The sequence below is a fragment of the Myotis brandtii genome, unplaced genomic scaffold, assembly GCF_000412655.1.
Source record: "Myotis brandtii unplaced genomic scaffold, ASM41265v1 scaffold192, whole genome shotgun sequence".
Taxonomy (NCBI): Eukaryota; Metazoa; Chordata; class Mammalia; order Chiroptera; family Vespertilionidae; genus Myotis; species Myotis brandtii.
This window is the reverse complement of record NW_005357159.1, coordinates 1,218,626-1,224,625: the sequence shown is the minus strand read 5'-3', so window position 1 is coordinate 1,224,625 and position 6,000 is coordinate 1,218,626. Positions and strand designations below refer to the sequence as shown.

General features: G+C 39.0%; 1 protein-coding gene across 5 annotated transcripts in view; it reads left to right on the top strand.

The window, feature by feature from the left end:
* Positions 1-67: 67 nt before the first annotated feature.
* The window catches only part of MMAA (methylmalonic aciduria (cobalamin deficiency) cblA type), a 33,427-nt gene continuing 27,494 nt past the window's right edge, over positions 68-6,000 (top strand). For 2 of the 5 annotated variants that reach the window (XR_001361850.1, XM_005864863.2), the window contains exon 1: positions 1,300-1,377. The gene's annotated coding sequence lies outside the window, so the exon portion shown is untranslated. Of the gene's footprint in view, positions 366-959; positions 1,169-1,299; positions 1,378-4,879; positions 4,901-6,000 lie in introns of those variants that run through there. The other 3 variants (XM_005864865.2, XM_014538512.1, XM_005864864.2) reach the window with 3 other exon arrangements.

Sequence of the window (6,000 nt, the reverse complement as noted above, 5' to 3'; positions counted from 1 at the left end):
GTGAGTATGGGGCGGGGGTTGTGCGCGGCCGGAGCCGGTCTGCCGGGGGTGCCCAGTCGACTGCGGGGGCGCCCCCTGGAGGATCTGGGGTGGGGGAAGGAAGAGAAGAATATCGCATGGGGTGTGCGGGATGTGTGGACCGGCAGGCGTCGGCAAGATGGGCGCAAAGGGAGGGTTCCCTGTTTGTTTCTCTTAAGAAGGACGTGCTCTGAGAACAGGGTGCAAGTGCATCACCTGGGGCAGGTTTGTGAGCTCACCGTGGTGCACAGTAGGGCTCGCCCCTTGCCGCTGCCAAAGCCGGCGAATGGTTCACCAGTGCATGGGCCCCTGAAAAGCACGGTAGTCCAGTGTAGCTACTGCCAGAGGTAAAATTAAAACGCATCTTGTATGAAGGGAAATCCGGGATAGAACAGGGTTTAAACAGCTCCTAGGTCTGTCAAATACTGTGCCCGGGCCCGGGCCAAGTCTCTTCCAGCAAGCATACTGTATGCAGATAATTGGCATTTCTCATTAGAGACTGAAAGACAACCTGTGCCAAATGATATTTCTTTAAAACCTTTCTTAAGCGTTGTGCCCTAGTACACGTACTTTTCGAAAACAAAATTCAAGAAAGGCTATTATATCTTTTCCAAGTTGATAGAAAACCAAACGTTTCCTGAAGGTCTGTGCAGGTTCTAAATCATTTTGGGGTCGTCCAGGATGCCCAGAATATTCTTCTATGTAGTAAGCACTTCACATCATTTTTTTGTTCAACACAATAAGAATTAAAAAGAAAAACAGAAACAGTTCAGTTCTCTGAAGGCTTGTATTCTATTGGAGACAAAATAAACATGTGAAAAGTTACATGACCATAAGAGAAGGTAGTCATGGTTTGAGATATTCAAAGTTGTCTGAAGAAAACCTGTGCCTGCCTTGGAAAGTGGTGGTGAGTGCTTGAATAATTTGCCTCTCAGCTGATTGTTGCCATGTGGGAACAATCCCCAACACAGGCGGAAAGTATATATTTCTATGTAATTAAACAATTTTTAAATGTTATTGGCAATCAGTTTACTCACACCCCCTCTATGAGCCAGGAACAGTCACTTTGTGACTTCTGCAGATCATCACCAGAGTCTTCAGAAATAATTGGTATTGAAAGAGGAAAAAATTCCTTGAAACGGATGATCAGGTGAGGATTTAAGAAAACAGTGGGATTTAAGCTGGGTCAGACAGGAGAGGTGTCTTAGAGGGGAGAGGACATGAGTAAAATCTCAGTTGGGAAAGTCAGTAGAGATAATGAGTAAACTTTCCTTGAAATAGGTCTGAGAAAGCAAGTACAGTAACTGGAAGAAAACTGGTTTGGGAAACTCTACAGTGCCAGGCTGGACTTTATTCCAGGTCAGCGGTTCTCACATTTGAACATACATCAGAATCATCTGGAAGGCTTATGAAAAGAGATTGCTGGCCCCCACCTGGAGAATTTCTGATTGAGAAGGTCTGGGGTGGGGCCTGAGAATTTCCCTTTCTCATCAGTTCTCAGTTGGTGCAGATGCTACTGGTCTGGGACCACACTTTGAGAATCACTGTCCTAGGGTGTGAGGAACTGCTGGAGGAATTTGATGTGGATAAGATCAATCACATTCATGGTTCAATGTGAATCTTACTGTGGAGCCCAACACAGGAGACTGGAGAAGAGAGAGAGAGAGAGAGAGAGAGAGAGAGAGAAAGAAGAGAAGAGAGAGGAGAGAGAGAAGAGAGAGAGAAGAAAGAAAGAAAGAAAGAAAGAAAGAAAGAAAGAAAGAAAGAAGGTTCCTTACAGTTAATTAGCACCTGTTTGCTGCCAGGCCCTCCGCCAAGCTCGCATGCACACTATTTCATGTGATACTCACTGTGACCTTGATGTGTTGGTCTTAATATTTTCATATGGAGAGTGGTAGAGGTTGCCCAGATCTCATAGCGAGGCTAATCAAGGAGCTCCCTAAGACTAGTTCAGATTTGGACTAAGGTAGTAGCAGTAGAAACGAAAACATTGAATGGTGATGGAATTTAGAAAAATAGAGACTTCCCAAGTAGATTGAAACGTAAAAGTAAAAATTGGGAAAAGTGATAAAGGTAGACAGGGAACTTGAGAATGTTCCCTGCATGAATTCAGTGTGTGTTCTGTGTTACTCTTATATTACAGTGACCTATTTAAAAGTTGCTTGTTTAAAAAGTCATCCTGCTCTACCAAAATTTCCTGAAATTATTTGAAAAGGAGAAAGTAAAGCCTTCTTTGAGCCTTCTTTGGGGGTGGTGGGAGATGCTGAATAGATTAATGCACCTGACAGCTTATCTTCAAATCAAAAGTGATTAGCATTGAGAAATGGAAACACATGGTATAACACTGCATTGACTGTGTGAACTGTGCTGTGCCTCGGACACTGACCTAATGTATTGGTTTTGGAAATCCTGTATGCTCTTACTTGCCAGAGTAGTTATTGAAATTGAAAATATTCATTGGATCAATTTCAAGACAAATATCCCAAGTCAGACTGGCTGCTGCTGAGCAAATTTTTAATGAAGGAAAATATCCATATATTGAAGCCAGACTTTAAAAAGAAAGTTCTTAGAATAAATATATATTTACTTTAAAATCTAGAAAAAGTGTATGTATTCAAACATCGATTGACTGAATTATTAAGGTAATGGAGTTATTGACCCGTACAGAATTATAGCATACGTTCATTCATTTATTCAGTGAGAAATAAAGTTTGATGTGGATACAAAGATAACTCATAGTCTAGGCAAGACTGATTTTAAAAAATGATCACAAAACAGTGTGATCATTGCTATACTGGAGGGTTGTGACCGGTACGGTGGTGACAGGAGTGACAACTGAAGGGGCACAGAAAGGAGCCCAGGGAACTGTTGTAAGTCAGTGCCAGTATGGAAGGTGAGTTAATAATGGCTGTAGAGATGGCTGTAGTAGATGGTGGTTTTTCATTAAGGTTGTGCCCATTGGAAGGTTGCAATCTACATTTAAAAAGTAGAGTAGAAAAAAGACAAGGTGTGTCACATGTAATAGGGGGATGTGAAGTTTTGTGAAACTTGTTTCAGTTATATGACTCTCTGTTGACCGATGAGTGTATTTCTCACTATGGACTGTGGTCAAAGTTTAAAAGCCATTATAGTAGAGAAATGTGGGAATGAGGTTGGAGAGAAGGGAATGGATATAAAAGATATTTGGGGGGAGAACAAATGTGAATGTTAAAATGCTGCTATCCATCTGAACCCTCCTGTAGGGGAGAGGATGCACTTACCAACCCATTTCATTATTTGTGCCCACTTGATGTTTTCCATTGTGTATTAATACATTGACATTCTGGTTTATTAGGAATGGCAGAGCTTTGAGGTATCTTACTGAATGTTGTAAATGCTACAAAATTTCTCTTGTATTTTGGTAGTGCTCAGCTTAAAATCATAGATAGGATGAAACTAGATTCCCAGGAATCCTGGAAATTCATTGGAACAGATTGATTTGATTATTGGCCAAGTTCTTTGATTTGTTCCCATAAGGAAGTAGGAATCGATGCTTAGTTACGCAAGCAGGTGGGAAGTCCTTCTCCCTACCTCTATGATTTTGCCACTCCAATAGACGTAGTTTGTTGTGCCTGTGACATCTATATAAGCCTAGAAAATTGCTCATACAGGCTGAGTTATATTGGCTTTTAAAAAATTTATAGACTCTTTTAAAGTCTGATTGGTTAAGTTAATTGGTTCATATATGTTATGCTCTTAGTTATCAGGTGTGAATTATTCTTCATGGAGAAAAAAACATGAAACAGTTTTTAGGAACTTGGTCTGTTCTGTCACCTAATACATTATTGGGATCTCCTACAATAAGGTTTACACAGAAAACGTAAACAGCCTGCCATCATCATCCCATATTCAAAGGTAAAGGGTTATTGGTGTTCCTTTGATGTGACGTGCCACCACTCCTCTTTTTATATAGTAACCTAAAGTTGAAACCCATAGTTTTTCCCAAGTTCTGCCACTAGTTGAGAGGCCTTGGTCAGTCAGTGTGACCTTCCTGAGCCTCCCCTGTAAAACAGAATCTCATCTGCGTTGTGAGGCTTAGCTGAGGAAATGCATGCACAATGTCTCACACATAATAAACATTCAATAAAAGGCAGCAGCTGCTGCTCTGCCATTCAGATGGTCCACAGATTTTGGGGCACCAAGAAAATCAGTCCCCAGGGAGAGATTTGAAGGTATAAAAACCTAGAACTGTGTACACCTGGATAGCTTTTTGGTTTGGGCAAAAGAATGGAGTAAACTGGTATCATCCTCAGGAAAGATTAGCATAGCCCCTGCGCATGACATGCAAATTGATGAAGCATTCCATATTTTTAGGGCTGTACAGTAGGTCCTCGTGTTAGGTTGGAGATCCGTTCCTATGATGCAACGTAACTCGATTTTCGTCGTAAGTCGGAACCCACCTACATAAGCACCTAGTTAGTCACTCACATGGAGCACATACACAGCAGTAAGGAAGTGAAACAGCAAAAACAATTTAAAAGAAAGATAACAATTCCTGACCTTTACTTGTAAATAAATAATAAAAAACATAAAGCACATATGTACATACGTTGAAATGACGAAACTTTTTTTTATATAAATAAATGGGAGATGGCGACGTAACCATGAAAGGACGTACATCGAGTCCGACATAACCTGAGAACTGTCTGTAATATTAAACTTTAAAAAAAAAATTGTATCATCCTTTTCCTGTCTCTTTTCACTTAAAGACCTTTTAAGATTTGTGTTGGCATCAAAGGGCAGAGAACTTTACAATCCCAAACTATGATAAACTCTGCAGTATAAACCATAAACTTGCCAGATGGTTGACATGGATTTTTCTGAGAAAGACTGCAATTAAATAGTAAGAAATCACTATTTTAAATGTTAGAGCAATCTATATACTATTCATTAGATGATTTTTATTTGTCTCATTTACTTAGGGAATGTTATTTGCTTGCATATTTTCACCTAGTAAAGCTCTTGTTATTGGGCTTTATTCCTTATAAACTTGTCTTTCTGTTTTGGAAAATTAATGTGAAAGATACCTTGATTAAAAACAGGGAATTTAGATAGTGGAATATTTTTAGTCAAGATTCTCAGGTTAAGATTATTACTCAAACTTTTCTTTGTAGTAAAGTAGTTCAACATAAAGTAGATAGAGTATCCATTTATGAACCTTTAACAAAAATTATTAACCAATTACCACGTGCCAAGCATTGTGCTAGATTCTAAGGAAATTAAGAAGAAGATATTGTCCTTTCTCTGGGAGGATTATCACCTGGGTGGAGGGATGAGATTTGGTGAGAGAGATCTATAAATAGATAAATGAGAACACAAGAAGACATACGCTACCTGAGATGTGAGTAAAGGCTTTGGAGCATTGATGGCCTAGGTAAGGTGGGGGAAGAGTATTTTAGGAGCGGTGATATTTGAACTAAGTAGGAATTTGGCAGGCAAGAAAATGGAAGATATACATTCCCGGACACCTATTTTTGTTGTAGCATATAGGTGTTTTGTGTGTTTTTTAAAATCTACCATGGTTTAAAATGGTTACTAGCCATTAAGATGATGATTCTGATAGAACCTCTGTGCATAAAAACATAACTAAAACATAATTATCACTTTTTTCACTTTGCACATAGTTCTTTTTACTAGGTGTTTGAGTATATAGGCTAATTTATATCTAATTTAGAAAATGTCATAAATATACATTGATTGTAATACTGATGCTCACAATAACTGGTTAAATTAGAAACTCATCACGTTTGATTTTCATATAATGAAGAAGTATAAATGCAGAATGAAGGAAGTTATAAGTGATGGCAAAGATAAAAATTAAGTCATGAATAGTTACTAAATATTTCTCATTAAAATTATAAAAATTCTAAATTTTATCTTAAAGAGAGTTTTATTAAACACTAGGAGCCCAGTGCGCTATTCGAAATCATGCGGTGCCGCCCA